General features: G+C 39.6%; 1 protein-coding gene across 1 annotated transcript in view; it reads left to right on the forward strand.

The window, feature by feature from the left end:
• Positions 1-4,217: 4,217 nt before the first annotated feature.
• CASR (calcium sensing receptor) overlaps positions 4,218-21,493 on the forward strand; it is a 73,013-nt gene continuing 55,737 nt past the window's right edge. Inside the window, exon 1 of the mRNA XM_084501174.1 lies at positions 4,218-4,268. The gene's annotated coding sequence lies outside the window, so the exon portion shown is untranslated. The remainder of the gene's footprint in view (positions 4,269-21,493) is intronic.

Here is a 21,493-nt window from a genome sequence, read left to right on the forward strand (position 1 = left end):
TACATGAGGAACACAGATCCCCCTCCCCAGGAATCAGAACATTACAAAATGAGTTTGAAGGTGATCCTGGAAAATGTTCATGCAGAACAATTCTGCAGTGGCAGCAGGAGGGATGGACTGGATGTGAACTTACTCTGGGTCTCTTCCATCTCCAGTTTCTATGAAAACAGTCACCATTCTGTAGAAATATGGTAAATATTTAAAAAAATCATAGATACAAACTAAATAAAATATATTAAATAACAAGTTCAGCCAACTTAATCATGACTTTTCAACTTTTTGAAACAAGACAGCAGGGAGGAAGAAGGAACGGGCTTAAGATTTTCAGTCCTCTTTGTTTAAGGCTAATTCACATAGGACACACCTTCATGAGACTCGTTCAATAACATTTATGGAGCTGGGCTGGAGTTGTTGTTGGATTGTTCTCAGTCCACAGAGCTGCTGATTCTACCCAGTGCACACTGGGTGCTGTCTCTCTCTAGCAGCCTTTAATTCAGATTTTGCTTTGTTTGTATTTCACTCCTTAGCTGGATCAGTAGATATCGTTTTGGGTAGTGTAATACCAGTCCAGTCCTTGCTGCATTTACTCACCCAGAAGAAACTACACCAAGTGCTGATTTCTTTCTTCATTCCTGCACTGAACAAAACAACATCAGTTATCCTCCAACAGCAAATCTGCTCCTCTGTAAAAGAGCCATGTGTTACAAATACAAAGACTTCATCATCCTCAGCAGGGGAAGAGGAATTTTTGATATAAAAAACACAGAGCTCTGTATTTGAGCACGTGGTGCATCTATAAAGTCTAGCTGTAGTGAAGGGACTTGTGTTCCATGGGACAGCCACTAGACAGTGATATAACCTCACTTACACGGCCAAAGTATGTCAGCTTCACACACCACTAAATGCCCTATCTGGCATTTCCTTCACAGCCTAACAACTCAAATTTTCTCTGAATCCTAGTCAGATCTCCGCTTGCACGTATTCCTTCTGTGTACTCATATCATTCAGTCTCAGCAGAGAGGAAGTCTTGAAGCCTTTTCTTCTATAAAAATCCAAGATGAGGAACATTCTGGGATAGAGGGAGACAGGAGTATGCCTTGCCTTTTATGATGTGTCTGTCCACTGGAAGGAAGACCTCAGTTTTCTGGGTTGTAGATCTTCAGAGTGCTGTCTTCACACTATCAGCTCAGCTTCTTTTATTAGCACTAAAAACAACTTAAGAAGATATGGCAGACATAGTTGTTTTTCCTATCATGTACTTCCCTGGACTTATGTAACAGAACAAAACAAAGGAGAGCTTGTTTTATGCTTTATATCTATAATTCTCTTCAGCACATTGGGGCCTGGTCACAAGGCTAAGCCATTGGTAACGTGGCTCAAATTTGGACTCCAGCTTCCCAGGCAACTGGCTCAAGCCAGTTGCACCCATACCTGTAGCATTAGGCATACCTCTGACAAGCACCAGCTGCATCATCAGCAAGCTTTGCTGGAACGAGCATGAGACTTTCCAGTTAGGCCATCTGACTTTGTGCCTTGCTATTTAGCCTTCATGCCTCACTCCTGGCCCCTTCTTCTTCTCCAGCCACATGCACACCTTTTGTAAGAGGCACAGATAATAGGCTAACTTACTGGAGCACCAAGCCAGTCCTAGCTGCTGCACTTGAGAGCTGCAAGAGTTCTGTTTGGGAGGTCACCTACATCTCTGTCCAGAGTTTGCTAGTTAGAGATATGGATGTAATTGTCCTCTTAACCCTCTGCAGAGTTTCTGCAGGGAAATCCTTCTGTAGCCCCATTTGTGGTATTATTTTGTCCTTCGCTCCCAGTAGGGACCTTCAATGCAAGAACAAAATGACTATATGCAGAAAGCAACCCTTACTTCTCTTCTGTATAAGCTGTCACCTGCCTGGTTCAAATCAACACAACTTTACCATTCCCCATGCTTCTGTGGGACTCCATCACCTCATGGCATCTGCACATTCCCTATTCCCGTTACTCAGTAGGAGATTAACTTGGAGAGGAGAAAGTCATCCTCACAACCAATGTGTCTGCGATGTCCTGCAACAGAGATATTATCCCTGACCAGAGGCCATCAAAGGCAGCATCAAAAGAGCTGACAACTTACATGAGTTGGTTCAATTGTGCCTCTGTTTGCCTTAGTGCAGGGCATAAGTTGTGCTACATGCATAAATCCACAGCTAGGCCTAGGTGGCTACAGATGCTACTCCAGTCCATGGTCTCTTCCACAGAGCTAGACAAAATCTATGACATAATTTCCACCACTGGCTAGGCGGGGCTGGTTCAGCAATGAATACAGCAAAATCTGTCTGTCAGATATTGTGGATGAAGTTTGGAAAGGCACCACAGGCATTTTGTGACATCTGGCCTGGATCCTTTACTACTTAAAATGTTTTGTTTTCTTCCATCATTTCTGCCTCTGTCACATAACTATAGCTGTGTGTTTGTTCGGAATATCCAACTGTCTCTTCTTCTACAGTTTCTCCACAGCCAGAGAACAGACTTTAGAAAAAGGGTTTTTTTGCTATGCTCTGGTGTAGTCCTGGAAAATATGATTCCATAAACTTGGTGTACTAAGAAATCTCTAATGTTTCTTAAAAGAAAACTTTATTTTTATTTGGGATTCAAAATATTAACACATTAGAGTGCTGTCTGGAACTGCTAGATTTGCTTGGGTGCCTAAAGATCTTTAGTTTAACCTTAACAGTGAATTCTCTGCATTTGTAAACCTTTTCTCTAGAACCTCTTCCAATTAAGCATGATTAAGAGTTATTCATTTACCTTTGCAATCTATAAAATATTTTTTTTTAATCTGGAAACTGTAGTCCTCTCATTATGATTATACAATTATACTTTAAAAACTCCTAAGGATGTTGCTCTATTTCTTAAAAAAAATATATATATTGTACTGCAGTAGAAATGGGAAAATAAATTAACTGCAAAATTAACTGCTTCCTGATTTGCGCAATGCTATTTGAGGATCCAGGTGGGTTTGAGAGCATTGGTAGTTCTGCAAAAATATGTGGACTAGTCATTTTCTAAAGTTAGGCCTTGTGAATCTCTTTCAGAAGCGAAGGTCTTGTGTCAACTCTTCAGGTTGAAAGCTACCATACACTTTTAATATATTCTAAGCGTCACTCTCACAAGTACATTGAAACTCTAACAATATTTTCATTGTTATTATCTTCGGAAAATTGAAACTAAACTTTTGGAACGTATCCAGACCACTGGGGTTGAGCTGCAGAATGGCACAAAAATCTGAGTATAGAGCTACACGCAGCATGATATCTTAAAAAAGCAGTAGAGATAAGCTTCAGATATACACCTAAGAGATGAGCTTCAGATACAAACTATGTAATGATCCCAAAAGACAGTGTGGCTCTCAACCAGTGTTGAACTTTGGATGTGAAAAGAAGTGTAAGGTAAGTGCTAGCAAATACTGATGAAAACATTTTTTTCTCTGTATTTCGTTTCTTAAGATCCAAATAAATTGTCCATTTGGGTGAATAAAGAAAATGTGGGGTTATATGTATGCACGCAACCACACAACACAGTACAGACAGAGCTGAGGATTTTCTGCTTCGGAGATCCAGGTCTCTGGCACTGTCTTCACCGCATCAGGTTCAAGCCACAGGGGAAAAACAGAGAGAAGAAGGCTGGAGATTTCCCAGCGTGAACTGGAGTCCGACCCCGTTTCTACCCTTTGGAAAACGAAGCAAGGGATGCTTTCCTTCCCCGCGGCAATGCCCCACCACAGGGCTCCGGGCTCGGGTGTCAGCCCGGCCAGTGCCGGCACACGGAGGGGAGCGGCACACGGAGCATCCCGGCGCATCGCTGCCCCGCGTGGGAACTTGCCCGTGGGGGCAGCCCCGCTGCAAAAAACCTTGGTGAAGCCTCGCAGAGGTATCGGCTTCGCCCACCACCCCACACCCGGTGCCCCGGCCGGGCTTTGCCGAGCCTGGGAGCGGGGCGCGCCCGGGCGGGTCCCCGCGGTCTCCGCCGCCCGCCCCGCCTGCGTGGCCCGTGGGAGCGGGTCCGGGTGCCGGAGGCGGCGGGGAGGGCTGGGACGGGGCCCTGGCCAGGGGTTTCTCTCTCCCCCACCCCCCTCCTCCCCTCGCCGCCGGTTCCCGTGAGGCTGCAAGTGCCGCCGCGGCAGCTGGGGGGCCGGCGGGGGATGCTGCCGCCGCCCTACCCAGCGCCGGAGTAAGGGCAGGCGCTGGTGGCAGCAGGAGCAGCCCCGGCGGAGGGACGAGGTGAGCGGGGAGCGGGGGCAAGGGGGCGGGTGGGCGCCCGGCAGCGGGGCCGGGGTGGGCAGCGCTGCCGTCGGGAGCAGCCCGCCCTTGCTGGGGGCTGGGGGCGCACGGGGAAGGGACGGGGCGCAGCCCGCGGGGTCTGCTCCGTGCCCGGGAGGGGGGAGCCCGCAGGGCAGCGCAGCGCCGGGTTTGGGCTTTGCGGGTGCGGGAGAGCGGAGGAGCAGCGGGGTGGGGGCGCGAGTCGGGGGCGACGGGGAGCGAGGGGCATCCCCGGCTGACTGAGCCCGGCCGGCAATGCCGGATGCAGACGTAACTCGTCGGAGGGACCCCCTCCGCCTCCCCTCCACAAATCTGGGGCAGGATGGCTTGTGGTACAGCTACCATCCGGCAAAAGGAGAGATCGCCGGACAGCTCAGAGGTGTTTTCTCTGGCTGAAGTTATCTAGAAATAATATTGAGGCGAAGAACCGTAATTCATAACAAAACTTTGAAGAGCAACAGGTCGTTTCACTGAAATCACACATGGTGGGGAAAAAAATCGCCTCAAGTTGTCCCGATGGAAAGCAACTAACAGCGATATCACGTATACTGAATCATAATTATTGCTTGGGGAACTCCAAACACTACTCAAAATGTTACCATATGTCTGAAGGGATTTCAAAAAAAACTAGAGTCTTTTCTTAAAACCTTCATTTTTACTTCTGGGGATACAACCTTTAGAATTCCTTTGATACATTTAATCATTTGAAGTGTTTCCGTTTTTGATGATGTTTTTCCAACCTGAAACAGACAGCCCAATATATGCAGACCTCCTGTTTTCTGTCAGGTTTTGCCCCCCAAACCTGCCTCTGTGTGCTTGCTGCACAAACTAGAATTAACCATGCTGGACAACCCAGGCTGCACTTAGAGGAGCAGGGGACATAACGGACAAGCCAGTCACCCTACATATCCCAGCAGCACCAGTGTGATGCTCCTGTTCTGTCATGGTGTGTGGAGGAGAGTGGCTTTGCATCTGCATCCTTCCCTGATTTCCCCATTTGGGTAGTGTTTCTATCACAGTCAGGACTTTCTTGCGAGCTACTCGAGTTTCACTAACTGGTGTAAATGTAAAGAGGATGTGCTGGGAGGGGCGAGGTCAGGGGAATATTAGTGAGGCATTGCTAAGGCTAATTTCCAGACAGTGTAGTGTCCCTGAAAGTGTTTATGCTAGTAGTGGGAATTAGAGCCCTTAACTCCCGTTCCTGATTTAGGCTGGGGCTGGGCAGCTGTGGACTCTTTCCTCTCTGTACTGCCTTTCTGCAGCCTCACCAAGCTCCATTACTAAGCTCTCCTTTCAATGAGAAATGCAACTTCCAGCCCAGGGAACAGGATCCAGTCCTGCTCCCAGTGAATTCTCTGGGATGTGGTCATTGATCTCAGTGTCATGGTTTCTGTATCCATACATCCTTTCTAGTTGTGAGAGGGGAAAAAATATGGTTAGGATGATTATTAAATATATTTTTGCCAAGGTGTACTGAGTGGCAGTGAAGGGAGCTGATGGCTGTTCAGAGGAAGCATTTGAAGTCACCTACATATTTCCTAGGGTGATCCCGACTTTGTGCAGAGTGTGTTTCACAGTATTTGACACCAAACTGTCCAACCTATAATTTTTTCTAAGGTTAGTGGTGGAATGGGTGACATCCAGGCAACATTTTGGCATTGTTCTCAAAGCAGCAGTAGAGTGATGTTGAAGGAGAAGATTGTACAGTTACTTTCCACACTAAATTTAAGGCTCAGTGGAAGATTCCAGGTTCGTCAGTCTGACATGCTTTGCACCACTCTCAAAGAGCAATGCTTTCTTGATATTAGATTACCTCGTTAGAATTATCTTCTGAAATATAAGCAAAAATGTCAAATGAGACAGTAAGAGCTTTTCAGTAAGCTCCCATTCCATCTGCATGTGTACTGGTGGCTGCAAACAACCTCTTCTGCATAAGTTGATGGACTTTCTCGGTCACTTATTAACTGCAAGAGTGAGGAATGCTTTACCTGTGCTAATTTGTGCCAAGGATTGCAAGAACGTTATTGATACTCAAAGTAGACTGAGGAGGGCATTGGTAGCTCTAGTATCAAAATCTTCTCTTCTAATGTATCAGGGCTATTCCATATGAACACATTTTATTCAGTTGAGAAAGTTAGGATAACTGAACTGCTCAGCTCACAAAATATGAGAGATTGTAATCTTTTCATGTGTATGTGAAACGCAAGTGAGTGCAATATGATCTAGTGACTTAATTCTAAAGACGATTCCAGAACTTGTTCTGGGTTTGGACACCGACCTTGAAAAAACTATTTCCTTTCAGTTTTCCTGTTTCAAAAGTGGGGTTAAGGACAGCATTTTATGTGGTCTTGTTGGAAATGTCTCATTTAGAAATAGGTGGGTTTTTTAAAGCACACTGGAATTTCCATGCCAAAAACTCTGTATTGTTTCAAAGCCTAATTACCATATGGGAACATGAAAGCAAAGGGAAGTTTCAGAATTTTCTGGTCCTTTTTCCCACCATGTTCAGGAGGTTTCAATCGACTGCTGTGGTGCATAGGATCATGTGACTGCTTCTGTTTTGCATTCTTCAAGTGGATCTTACAACTGGATCCCCTGTATCTGAAACTAGCTTTAGTGATCAAAATGAAGTTTTCAGTCCTAGGGAAAATTTCATGATACTTAACTTGACACTTTCTAATCATTAGCTTGGGGCACTTGGCATTGACTTAATAACATACGCATACGATTCATTGCACTGATATTGAGTACTTTGGTGGACAAGACGCTGAACACCTGGGTGAGTGTATGATATGGGGATGGCAGTTAGTAAGTGCCTGGGTGGATTTTTTTTGTTGTTTGTTTGTTTTTCATGTGGCAAACATGGCTGGGGTGGGAGGAGGCTTTGGGTTTGTTGCTGTTGTTTTGTTTTGTTTTTAACACAACTGTGATACTGTAGCTACAGTCCTGCAGCATTGTCTTACGCAGATAGTAAGGGCCATTGTGCTGTGTCCTAAGTCTGGAGGTAGATTTGAACCATTGCTCCCCAGGATTTCTCAAAGTGTAAGTACTCATGGCTATGGTGGCACTTCACATGCTGTGTCCATTCCAACACCCACCATTTCACTGCATTGCATTGGGAATGGGAACTTGTGGTGGCAGATAAAAAGAGAAGAAGGAAAAGAAGCCAGAGAAAAGAAAGAACAAAGGAATGGAAAAGAGACAGGAGCAAGGGTAGCAGTAATTCTAGCAAAGGGAACATTTTCCAGTGAGCAATTCTGAATGTGATGTAAAAAATAACAACTGAAAGTTTTATTTTACTACACAGAGCCCAGATTCTTCCTTTGATCTCTGTGCAAGCTTCCTTTTGGCATCTGTGGGAGATCAGTGGAAAGAGGGGAGTGTGTAGTCTTGAATTTATGATGCAGCCCATGAACAGTCATGAAACATAATTCAGTCCTCTCCAAAAATGAATACATAGCTGTGAGTCAGCTAGGAAGGTACACTGATGGTCCTGAAATAAATAAAATAAAATAAAATAAAATAAAATAAAATAAAATAAAATAAAATAAAATAAAATAAAATAAAAACTCAGTCTGTTCAGAGACATCTCACCACCAAAATAATAGATAAGCCATCTGAATACACTGCTCATTGCAACTAAAATGTTGGCATCTGTTGAAACTAGCTCACTATCTCTGCTACTGCCTGCAGGAATTCGTTTGTATGCTTGATTTGTGTAATAGTGTACACAAATAGACTATTTTTGAGATTTTTACTCGTAGTCAGCGTCTAGAGACACAGTTACTTCAGCTTAATAAGGTAGGAATGCATTAAATGTCCCATAATGAATAACAAGAAATTCTCTACACTTCCTTAAATTACAGGATCTGCAAATTTTAGTTTATTCTTAGTTTAAATTGTTAGTAAATTTTAATAGTTGCACTTTAAACTTGCAATTAGCAATATATGAGTATTAAGAGATATTAACAGATGCACCAACTACTCTGAGCAAACCAAATATGCAAGAATTCATGTAACTTTAGTCAGTTGACTTCAGATGTTAATCATGAATAATCAAAGAGCATTTCTACGTATCTACAGAAAGTTTGCTGTAACTTGAGAGTTTGATACCTGATGCATCTGTTTCTTTATTGTGCCACTAATATGCTTGAACACTTGATATTGTGAGTTAAAATATTGGGAAACTAGGTTCTTTAGGATCCTTTACATACCTCTTATGAGAAACAGAACATTTAGGAGCAACCCAAAGCAAAGTCTAACATTAAATTGTCAGTGTAAATCACCTCTGCTGTAAAAAGCCCTCCCCACTTTCTGCTTTCAGTCTGCAAGTCTTTCTAGCACTGTGATGCTGCTCAGATCAGTGTGCTGGGTTTTGCAAGCAGCAGGGCTGCTGACATATTGCTGTTACCATTACTTCTCTTAGGAGGGCATGTCAGAAACCAGAATACTCATCTATAATGTGCTCTGCAAACAGAAAAAGAGCTGGTCCTTGCTATAAAGTGGTGAGATTGTCCCAGGCAGATTAGGTTAAGGAGATGAAAGACATTTCATCTTTTCATCTCCTGTCATCATGTCCTCAAGACAGAGTTTAACAGATGTAGCCCTTTTCTCCAAGAAGTACCAAATAACCTGTATTTTCTGCTTTCTGTTCTCTGTGCTTTGTTTTCATTTTGCAACATTGCTTGAAATGGTGACATTCATTCCCCATTTCTGTTTTTCCATCCTTTGTCTTACTAGTGGCATGACACCAATAATTAAACATTTGTTTGAGAAATTGCTTTGTTTGAGAAACTGCCTGTGCAAAAGGAGCACCACTGAAGACAAGCTGTTGGAGACATGTAGTATTATGGGGAGATTTCCTCCAGCCCCATTACTCCTAGCTCCTCTAGCACCAACTGGAAGCATGAGCAGGTGATGGAGATGGGAGCAACTGTCTCAGTGAGTGTGCAGCAGATCTGTGCCTCTTACACCAGCTTTTAGTGTCAAAGTGTTCAGCAAATTTAGAAGGTCTTCAGAAGTATCCACTCACGGCTGCATTTGCATGGTCCATTGCACACAGATCTCCACAGAGGCAAGGCAGAAAGAGAGCATGGGCTTTGGTGATGATGGGATTCACCAGTGAAATTACAGATTGGGGATAGAGGTAACAGATTTCATGTTCATCCAGCATTACTTAAATTCATCTTTGAGAAGCCTGAGATGATGTAGAGCTTGCAGACAATTTCATCAAGCCCCCTCCCTCTTCCCAAAAATGTTCAGGATCCTTTAAAATACATAGTGACTGTCATTTTCGATGCAAAACAGTACGCTGCCTAGCCCACAGCTGCTGTGTCCTGGAAGGGTAAGGACCTGTAGGTTTGGTGTTATGTCTGCCAGCCTGGTGCAGTTCTCTCAGAACAGTGTGTAGGCAGGTTTAAATATCCAAAACAGTGTCTAGGTTGTTGGTGCTTTTGGCAGGGGTTGCCTTCTTACTCCCATCATTTTTCACCTCTCACCTCATTGCTGTCACACACAATGCACATTTCTGCTCTGTTCTTTGGCCTCACTTGAGAGTTGTGGGAAGCTCTGTGGGTCTACATGTGCCACATCCAGTCCACTATGGTAGCTGTTTTCAAGGTGAACTACTTAGCTGCATGCATTCTTAAATATTTTGAACGTATCATAATTGGTATTTGTAAGGAACTTCTGACTAACATTGAGTGAGCCAGCCATCCAAGCCCTGCAATACTAAACCAGTTTTCAGATCTATCTTTCTTTGTTTAAATTTTATAACACATTCTACATTTAGCCTTTGAGGAGGAATTTAACTAAACTGTACCCTGTCTACACCAAACAGTACACTCACTCTATGCCATGCACTGGGGCATCTTGCTAAGATGTTGTTCTCTCTACACAAGGGTTTTGAAAGTATTTTTAATAATGGAAGTAGTTCCTTCCAGGAGACTTCATATTAGAAAGGCAGCAGTTCTCAAAGGACAATTAAGGACAACTAATCTACATCACTTTTAAGTCCCACAAATACCATGAGTCTTTCTTCATAGTCATATACTTTGCAAGACTGTCATATTCTTGCATAAATGATAAAACAGCAAATGCTGCTGATGAGTTTTCTCCATTTAGTAGCCTTCAGTCTAGGGAAAAAGCACAGATTTATAAACCAAAATGTAATCCTAAGTCTTACGCTGCTTTTGTCATGATTCCAGGCAACCTGCCTACAGTCCTTATCTTACCATAGGAAGACAACTGTAATTCTTCTGTTTTATGAATTAGAGATTGAAGGGGCTGGATCCAGTTAACAAATGACGTACTGGATATAAAATTGGTTTCTAAACAGCAGAAATAGTTTCCACCCATTGCACCACAACATCCTTAAATACATCATCCTATATGTTACCCTTGTCTAAAACATTGTAATAAAGACACAAACATTAATAGCAACAGTGGTGTGTGAATCTATAGGTGAACGCAAAGGCATGATTTTTTGGTATGATTTAGACTTATGTCTTCAATAAATACATCAATAAGAGATTCTGTTTCTTTTACTTCCCAGGACAGTGTTAGGTTGAGTAATTGTACCAGCTAGCAAAGGTAAACTGCTGCTTCCATATCTTGGAAGGCTTGTTTGCACATTTAATGGTATCATGTATCATGTATCATATATCTGATGTATCTTGTCCATTTTCATGGGCATTTGCATACCTACACCTCTGAAAAGCTATCAAACAGAAATCTCTGCTTAATCTTAAGGAAAAGCCTTTTTCCTCCTCTCTCCACAGTTAGATCAGAGCATGTACTTCAAATATGATGTCTTGGAGCTTTCAATTTGAGAACTTTGAGCAGAGTCTCCCTATGAAATGATGCAGGAGGCATAGCGTCAATGTGTTAGCATGCAGAGAAGATATCTTGACCATCCAAGGCTAGGCAGCATCTGAATGATACTTTGAGGGTGGAAAAAATTCTGTGCCTGAAGTGGGTAATGAGTATCTCAGGAACATTTGAGCATTTGAACTTCAGTTCCTTGGTATTAAGAACTGCAATTGCTTCCTCTTCTGGATTGTCTGCCACATTTACTGTATTTGTTTCTCTGTACTTGTGTGTTGACATTTTGGTCCACAACCATGAGAGCCAGAAGTGTTTAATTTAGCTGGAAATTGTGATTCAAATTAAAACACCTGATTGCCAATCAACAAAGTCATAGGTACATTCTTGCTGAGTTCATGCTCTGACCATAGATGTATCTGTAGCTCTATGTCTGGAATCTCATACAGGCAGAGCCTATCAACTTTTATTGGAAAGAGCCAGAATGAAGCAGAGTAAGTCCATGGGGTTGTTTTGCTGTAGTTATTGTTGTTGTTTTCACAAAGTTTATTTAAGTTTTCATTTCGGGCAAGGAAGTATTTTATGATGGAAGACCAACAAATATTGGGCACAAGGCACTCTGAATGGAGAGGAGTTTAATACGACTAGAAATGCTGATATGTTCATGTGATGAGTGTGGTGAGTGTCATGGATGAACTATATGGGGAGAAGAGATACAGTGGTTCTTCATGTTGTTGGACACCTCCCATGCAATGATAGAGCTGAAAGAACTTAGGTAGGGCCTGGATCTAGCCGGATTTCAGTACTTGTCAAACTGGAACTGCTCTGGTTGAATTCAGATGTCTGACATTATGTCTACAGTGCTGAACAAGGTAGCTGGGTAGAGTAGTGTGATGCCACTATATCAAAGTAGTTTAAAGATTTTATTCTGAAATGTCTTCTTCCTGAAAGTTTTATGGTTTTGCCAAATTATCTCTCGTGTAAGTAATACTGTGATATCTTTACCATTTTCAATTTTTAGAGTGAAATTTTATTCTGGGATGTGATTTCTAATAGTCCTATTTTCCTATTCAATACATCTGTTGCCATATTTATCAAGGTGAGAGCTGCACTTACAAAAGACAAAAACAAATCTTGAGCACTGTGGTTTCTATTAACATTGCAAAACTAGCAGAGCTGACACAACTATTTGTACCCTCTCTCTTCATTAGTATTGCCTAGAAAATTACTGACTTTTAAGTGACAGCTGTAACACCAGACAGGAAAATATGGAAGCACCTAAGTGACACAGAGGGCACAATTCGTTGTAACAACTTGTTGTTGTTGTTAACAATTTGCAGACTGGAAGGTAATCTTGGAGCAATGGCCATTAAAAATAATAATATATTACAAATTATGAAGTGAATGCACTTGCACACAACTCATGGAATATTAAGATTTTGTTTTTATCATAGCTTTTTAAAACAGCTCTACGTTATGTGGCCTTGACTGAAAGCTCTCCTTGTAGTAAATCACAGCATATTTAAATAGCTGCCTCAGAAACAAGAAAGTATGGCTGAATTGATCCAGGATTTGAACATAAAATTCTAGACAGTAATAACTGTTGACAATGGTTTGGCCTCCAAATACTGTCTTTCATCAAAAGATCTGAAAGAGCTTTTAAAAATGTATAATTACAGCATAATGGGTTTCCATTTTATATCAAGGATTATCAAAATATAAAAAATATACAACAATAATTTTCAGATCTCTATTGCTGGGTACTCATGTTCATTTTATGATTCATGTTATTGGTCTAAATATGGGTTTAGATGGCAGTTTGCATTCGAGTTTGAAAGTAACATGATTTCCAGACCCAAAGATGACAGGGAGAATTTTCCGTGAGCATATAAAACATTTAAATGCCTATTTTATTTATTTTTGCCCACTGGGATCTGTGCTCTTAAATTTCTTTTTTGCTTTAAATAATTTGTCTTTGCTTCAGTTTGTAGTCGCCAGCTAACAAAGCTCTATGATGCTTAAGCTAATAATGTAGCATCTTCTTCAGAAGCAAAGCAACTACTAAAGTTATTCAGGCAACATTACAGCAACAATAACAAGGAAGGAAAAAGGACATAATTCTTGGTTAAGCATCTAACATAACAGTGCCGATGTGTACCCAGCAATGCACATTTCCTCCTACGTTAAGTATTTTAGGTGAGAAAGAATTCACATCCTGTTGGAGAAGGGGATTATGAGACACATATCTCTTAATTAAAGGAACACGGTTTCACTAATAGAGCTGACAGTAGGGTTAGATAACTCATGCTCTAATCTTTTTCTTTTGATACTGTGGACTGATAGAAGTCAAAGATGAACAGTGACCCTAAGGGATCTCTCTGCTTTTCCTATGTACTTTGTCCACATTAAATTTAAGTGCTCTCATGTTAATATTTTGGCACTTTCTTCCAAAAAGTTTGTGGATTACAGTTTTAAGTTGTTTCTAAAATTTAGAGACCAATCTCCTGAGAACCTGCTAACTTCCTTAACTTTTTCTGTAATTAGAGAAAATACCCATGGGAGTTAAAGATAACCTTCCCCCAGTGGTACTCAGTTGTTAAAAACCTTGTCAGAATCATGGGCAACTGAGTGATGCAGAGTGGTCCTGTAGTTATACAGCAACATGCAGGGCTGAAGCTGGCCTCCCTGTTTGTTACTGGATTTGGGGAAATGCAAAGATGTCATAAAGTTATTTCTGTTTCACCCTGTCCCATCTGGCCTTATGCCAAGAACAGCTTGGAGAATCTGGGCATGACTTGTACAGCAGCATTTACTTATGTGTAATTGTTGCAGCTCATAGTTCCTCCTCGGTTAAATGTTTAACCTATGGGTTGTAACAGATGCTGAGATGCATTGCTTTCCACTATGTTTATTTTTTCATTAATAAAATAATAAAATACTTTTATACATGGATTGTGTAGATCTTAAGAAGGTAAAAAATAAATCTGTCTTCCACTGCTTACTTAGTTTGCAAGTCCTGATAGTTTGCTGGAGTCCTGATATCTGTTTATCCTGGTGCATATTTGCAGTGCAACTTAAAAGGTTTACAATAACCATTTTATGAAAAAAAAAAATATATAGATTTCCTCACTCTGAACAAAATTTGTAACTATATCAAATGGTCTTATCCTAACTCTGATTCAATATACCTGCATTTTTCCTATGACTGAAGAAACAGAAAGATCTTGTGGTTCTTCTGCAGATTGTTAAATGAACTATCCTACAACCATTTCTTCCAAAAAATTCTACATGCTCCAAGATGTTACAGTGATATGTACAAAATGATAATAACAGCTGCTTGATATGATATTTTTCTAGGAATACTGTATGAATGTATAAATAAAGATTACATGATAATGCAAATCTCATCTAGTTGAAAAATGAAACAATGGACAAACAGATCTGTACAGACTTTAGCTCATGCTGTGGGGTTGAGCTAGCTAATTTTTTAGTTCAGTTCTAGTTCAGGTGTTGCCATGACAGAAGTTGTTTCATCTCATTTAAACAAAAAGGAAAAATAATCAGTCAGGTTCAGCTCGGATTTGAAGAAAAGCTCCTGCTCTTGCATCCTGATTCCAGGATCATTTAATCACACATAAGTAATCAGATTATTACTAATAGAATATAAGTAAAATTGATAGCAGATTTTGAAATTTTAATCAACTTTACACAGATTTAATACTTATTTAGAAATTTTTATCAGTAGTAAATTTCCTTTGCTGTTCTTCATGTATTATTCACTATTCCATAGTCTTAAAATATTATTAGTTTAGAAGTTAGAAAATATGTATGCAGCTAATGGATCCTTTCAAGGTTAAATGATACCAAGAGAAAGAAACCTTCTTATATGTTATCTGTCTGAACAACAGTTTTGTATTGACAGAATAGAATAGAGCTTGAACCAGACATGCTACTTCAACTTTGTCTTTACCTGTATTTTGAGCATTTCTGGTAACCTATGTTATTAAAAAAAAAAAAAAAAATGGTATTAAAATAATAATAAAGAAAGAAATAAAATATATGTACTTCTAATAATCATATGAATGCATTACATTGAACATGCTTTGAAAAATAGTTTAAAGATTATGCCAACTGGCACTGCAAGACCTGAGTGACAGAGACTGAACTCTCTTTTCAAAACTGACTCCAGGTCAGGCTTTTCAAGTCAGAGAATTGATGCTCTCTGGTGAGCAAGTCAACACTTAGTTTTGTCTGGTTAACCACTCATCAGTTTTTTTATCCTGAATTACAGATTTCCTACACAACACATGAATGACCTGTTGAAAGATTTGAAGGTAGCAATTAAGTTGGGAGCTACATAAATTGCCATGGAATAAGATGGCAAGTAAAGAGACTGGGATGCTCCTCCTCTGTGATGAGATTCCAGCTGTGTACTCTTTTTATCTACCTTCTGGCTTCTGGTACTGTGCATTTTTCTCACTAGGATCCTGAATTTCCTATTGTCAAACCTTTTCAGTATTGGTAAATTTGGTTCAGACTTCTTGCTGTGTGGTTTGACCAGTGGCAGACCACATTTCTTCGGTCTACTTTAAAAGCCTAGCTTCGGACACTTCATCTGGGGGTCTGAGCAGTTCACCAGCTTGTCTGGGTGTGTTCTTGAGCAAAATGGTAGATTACTATAGTCATGTGTGAACAAGGATAAGGGAGATTGGAGGTCTTTTCAGTGATACTCATATGAAAGATGAATGAGGGCAGGATTTAACAGAAAATTAAATTATTTAAATCAAATTATGGAAACATGGAAGTTGTATCAGAAAGGTGGTGTTTGTTGTTGTAGTTGTTGTTGTTTGTTTTGTTTTGTTTTTGCAAAAACACAGTATAGTTTGGGGTCAAAAAACAAAGACCCACTTCACAATTGAATTACAATAATCTGAAGTTTGGTTGGTTCAAGTCTTTCAGCCAAGTCAACACCAAGCAGAGATGGCAGATCTCCAGAAACTGTGTTATAGACAAGTGTCCACCTCTCCAATGTCCATGTTTGTTCCTGAGCAATGTTTCTGACATTTCTGGCTTAAAACTGGGAAAGGTTTTGTAATTCTTCTGACGCTGAATGGAAAAATATCTTAAGTTCTGCCAGCATTCACTACATAGGGATTATTTATTTATTTATGACATAGCTTTGTTATAGGGGTGGCTGTCTAGTGGTTTTGAAACTGAATGACACCTACATGGTAAATAAATACATCTTGGACAGGTGTAAGCCAAGCTCCTGCTGCTTTTCAGCAAGACTTAGATTCTCAAGGGTGAGATTTTTATACTCAATTAATACCTAAACATTTGACTAGGAAGTTACTGGGCTTTTCAAACATACCTAATTATCCAGCTCTTTCTGACTTCAGTTCCCAGGTCTGAGGACCCTCATCTATAGTGTCTATTGAAACGGCAAGTGTTTGTGGTGTTGTGACATAAACAATTAGCATTTATTTGATCAAACTGTAGTCCAATGTGTTTTCTCTCACTAAATCTCCAGTTCTTAGTTTCATTTGTTATTTCAATGCCCTATTGTTACCAAACATTGTAACTGTTCATTCAGCAACTTTTTTATGGGGGGTGAAGGGGAGAGTGGTTGTTTCAGGTATAGGTCTATATTTTACAGAAGATGTTCTGGCTTAGGAAAAGTTGTACTACCTGCAATGATTGGTCCATTTCAATGTGTGTCAAATGTATTAAAAGTGTTTAAACAGGCACCTCTCTCAAGACCAGAACTTCTGAAGGTGATGGAACTGTGTAACTATATGTGTTTGGCACCTGTATTCTTGCAAATGAGACATCAGAATTTACCCTAAAAACTGTATTGTTTTAAAGCTGCAGGTAAAGCTCAATTTGCATGTTTTTTCAGGGCTTATATGATGCTAATTTTATCCAACATGGCTAGATTCCAGAAGACACAGAATAGGTAATAGTCTTAGTAGTGAGACCAAACCCAGGAACAGCAGATTGACAGGCAGACAAAGACACGGTGCTTCACTGCTGAGTTTACATGATTTTAAATACATAAATGTATTAATGAAACTTTTGAGTATAAATATCCATTTATAAACCATAAATTCAGAAATAATCATACAGGTACATGAATAAGAATTGTGATGGTGTCTAATTGATAGTTCTTGACAGAAGATACAGTAACAAGCAAATATAGTAAAGACAACTGAGTCAAAAATGGCTTACCTTTGAAATAAGAAAAAGAACAGCTGAACTTGCATTTCTGGATTTCAACAGAGTCTTCCTTATTTTTTGTCCCCTAAGTACAGTTTCAGCATGGTCTCTTCGTGATGGTCTTACCATGTACATAACAATATGTTTGTGAGCACTTTCCCATCTCCATCCTTCAGCCAATATAGACAGAAAAAAGCAGTACAGAATGGATACTGTGTGACTGGTGTCAACTAGTGGAAAACTAAAGCACAAGATAATTTTTTTTTTCAACCCAGGAATATAACAGGCTTACAAAAGTGATTTATCTTTTTTTTTTTTTTTTTTTTTTTTTTTTTTTTTTTTAAGTAATGACAAATAATAAGAGCAATAAAAATATTCTTTGTTAATGATGAAACTTACTGGTAGAAATATGAAGTCCTTTTGCATCAGTGCTTCAACAACTTAAAACTGTAGAAGATGAAGATGACACTTAAGGTGAAAGGTTAATTATTGCAGCTCAGTGTATATAGTTCTGAAATAACCAGCAATAATTTATGCTGAAGAAAGGGTCTAGGCAAGTCATATAGAGGTGTGGATCTATTTTTCTCTGTATCTGTATATAAATCTTGGTGTTCTTACTGGGAGTCTGATAATCAAAATAATATATTTTTATAATATTCCCCTCTTATTAATCTATCTCTAAGATAATATTCCTAAGATAACAGGAAACTTTTCTATCTCTTCAGAAAACCCTTTGTGGCTTCCTATAAACTCTGAAAACACTTAGTGTCCCTTGATACTGATGTTCCAGACAGAGTTATTAGTGCTGAGCCTCCAGACACAGAAATTGAATTTACAGGCTCTTTGCTCAAAGGCTTCAAAGAGCTGAAAGGATGGAGAGAGTCTGGCATGGAATGGTATACTTTTCCTGATTTCACTTTACATAAATTAAATAAACATTTACAAATAAAATCATGAAAACATTTATTTTAATTAGGTGCATAAGAATTAGCTGTTCATTATATCCTCCCACTTGCACATTGTGGGGAAGAACTATTTGTCTTCCAAGAGTGTGGAGGTGAGGCAAGACTTCATTTAATGTTCATTAGGAAGTCGTGGATCCTTGGAGAGAAAGTATGAGAGGTGTATGCAGTATTATTATCATTATAAGGTATGTATAATAATATCCTCTTCCTTTATTCTACTGAGAAACAATGACTCATTTTCAGTATAATCCATCCTCCACTGAAAAGGTCAAAGCTAATTGCTATCTCTCTATTTACTGTCTTGGTAAGAAGAGGTTTCTTTTGCTGCATCCAATATACAAGGAGTAAATGGCCAAGCAAGAAATCAAGCTGTCAAGAAACATGGCATATACAGTGAACACTGGAAATCTTACTGATACAGTGTACCTCCTACTACTGTTTTCATAGCCATGCTTTTGTTGTTAATAAGTTAAGCTCAGAAAGAGGTTATAAATGTTAATGTTAGATTTGTGTTCTCCTTGATTCCTTGCAGAAGGACCAATACGGGGGTGTTTTGCTTTGTTTGAAGTTGTTTCCTTCAGCTTTGCAAATATCAAGAGAAATGAGCTTCCTGTCCTCTTAAGATTTAGGAGTAGCCTTGACATTTAATAATTAAATGATGGTTGTGCTAGGTCTTTTGCAAGGCTCTTTAGCAGTGTTTTCAGACATAATTAAAAAATAAATAAATGGCAGAGGGTAAAAATTTGATTAAAATTAGCTGCTCCAAGTCACTTTCTGAATGTTTGTGATGATACTTTTGTGATGGTACTTTTTCACTGCCTAGCTGGTATTTTCATAGAGTTTTCCAGATTGCAGAAATGCAGATTTGCTCAAGTGAATTTCTGTGGTACATCTTAGGTCTCTCTTTTTAATAGCGGGAAGGGGAATTATATGACCATTTTTCCATTGACAAGTTGGTTTTAAGATTATTTCCCTTTGCTTTGTATCACATTAGCTTTTTTTAGCAAACTACAGATCTGGTAGACTTGGGCTTAGCAAAGGCACATTTTGAATATTGAATCTGTGGAGTTAAAAAGCAAAGAAAATTGTACATTACTTTATTGAGAAGCCTCAGGAGGGTTAGAGAATGTGTTTTCAGGTGCTGCATTTGTGCTTCCCATTGTAAATGTAGTTAGCTCTCTTGAAAGTGAACTATCAATGAAATGACCTCTTGCTAATCTATATTTATTCTTCTTCTGAGGCTTTGTCTTTGTTCTATTCAGTTTCTAAGTCAAAACAAAATAAAACACCATTGCTAACACTGCAGGTTTAGCCTACTATCTGAAAATCAAGCTGGGCTTGTTCTGCTTCACTACAGTAGCACCCACAGCACAAGCACTCTGGATCTGGAATTTATCAGGGCTTTTTGTTTATGTTCAAGACAAGTATACACGTGACCTAGACTTCAACTTTTACAATGCTGACACTATAGGAAACACTTCCCTTGTCAGTAAATTGATATGTCAACACCACTAGTTACAACACTTAAAACCAGTGGCAACTTTTTTCAGTTTCTGTTAACTTTTTTAGATACTCAAAAACAGTTGCCTAAACAGCTGAAATGTGAAAGCTCCACTGAGTTAATTCCTCAACAGCCAAAGTATAGACAATCTGCAGCATAATCCACTATCACATTGTTCTCATTTCATGACAGTGATAAGTATGGCACACATACTCTATATACATGTTGGCTTTTAAGAATGTTATGCTCTGAGGAGCTTGCAGCAAAACTGTCATGGATATGTACCCTTCCTTTACCCAAATGCTATGCATGTCCTTTGCTGCACATATAATCACAATAAACAAGGCTGTGATTGCATCCCCTGAAAAAAATGTGTTTGAATATTTGAAGATCTTGTAAATCTATCAAATCTCTAGGTTTAAGTTTGTTGTTTGCATCTCCCTGTGGAAGTCTAGGGAGATAAGAAGAGAAAACAGTGACTTAGCTGCACTTGGGATTCTCGCCAGTCTTTGTGAGATGGAAAATTCCTTCCTAATTCCATATCTGACTTTAAATTTGACCCTCAGCATGTGAGCAAGATAGACCAACACACACACTTCAGAAAAGAAAGATTCTTTGTGTCCTAACAGGACACTGGTGCAACTTTTCCAAGGTCCTAGTCTGGCTGCTGCCGATCAATGAAGCTTTGTCTTCCGTCAAACATCCTAGAGTGTGTGGGTAAATTGGGCATCAGAAAAAAGAGCCGTTCTCTACCTCCTTCAGGCCGTCAACAGAGACCTTGAAACATGAGAGTTGGTTGTAGTTACATCTCAATGCAGAGTTACCAGAAAGATGAGTTTATGGAGCACAATTCAGAAAGCCACTAGTCACCATGGGAGAGTTGTAGTTTATATATTCCAACATTAGTGATCATTTAAACATGAAAATTATTCTCTTCAATGCTAGCTTTTCTGTTCTTCTCAGTTTTTAACAAAACCAGTTTTATTTTGCTATCTAGATGACTAGTTAATAAATAATAAATAAAGAAACTCAAAACGAGACTGATCTCCAACTGATCTCTATAGAAATGCCCCCACTCGTTGATATAATGCCTTTAAAAATCCTTTGAGATTTCTCCATAAATTAGTTTTGAATCTCTCCTTTAATTGCAATTTTCAAATGCATTTGCCCATATACCTTGGAGAAGTCCATTTGGTACTCTACACAGTCACATTTATCAAGCAGCTTCTCAGAATAAAATAGGGGGAGGTGGGGGACACAAGACAATTCGTGTTAATTTCACTTTATCCTTTCTGATTTTTTAGAAATAATTATAATTTAATTGATTTCATTGTTGTACCCACATTGATATTGGGGTACAATGCCTAAAATTTCCTGGGCATTCCTTCTTTAGTAATTATTTAACACCTAGATACATTTGCAGTTCTCTGGCCCTTTGGAATTTTCCCCGTTTTCCATGAGATGGTCAGTATCAACATCAGTGGTTCGAAGAACTCCTCATACAGTTTATGTAAGACTCCAGGCCTGTTGATTTGAAAACATTTAATTTTAGCAGATCTCATCTCACATCTCTTTTTATTACCTACAGTGAATTTTGTTGGGCTGACGTAATATGGGATGATACATTCTCCAGCTTCATTCCAAGGACAATTTTGTCCTTGTGCAAAGGACAAAATGTTTAT

This window comes from Aythya ferina, assembly GCF_964211825.1.
Source record: "Aythya ferina genome assembly, chromosome: 1".
Classification (NCBI taxonomy): domain Eukaryota; kingdom Metazoa; phylum Chordata; class Aves; order Anseriformes; family Anatidae; genus Aythya; species Aythya ferina.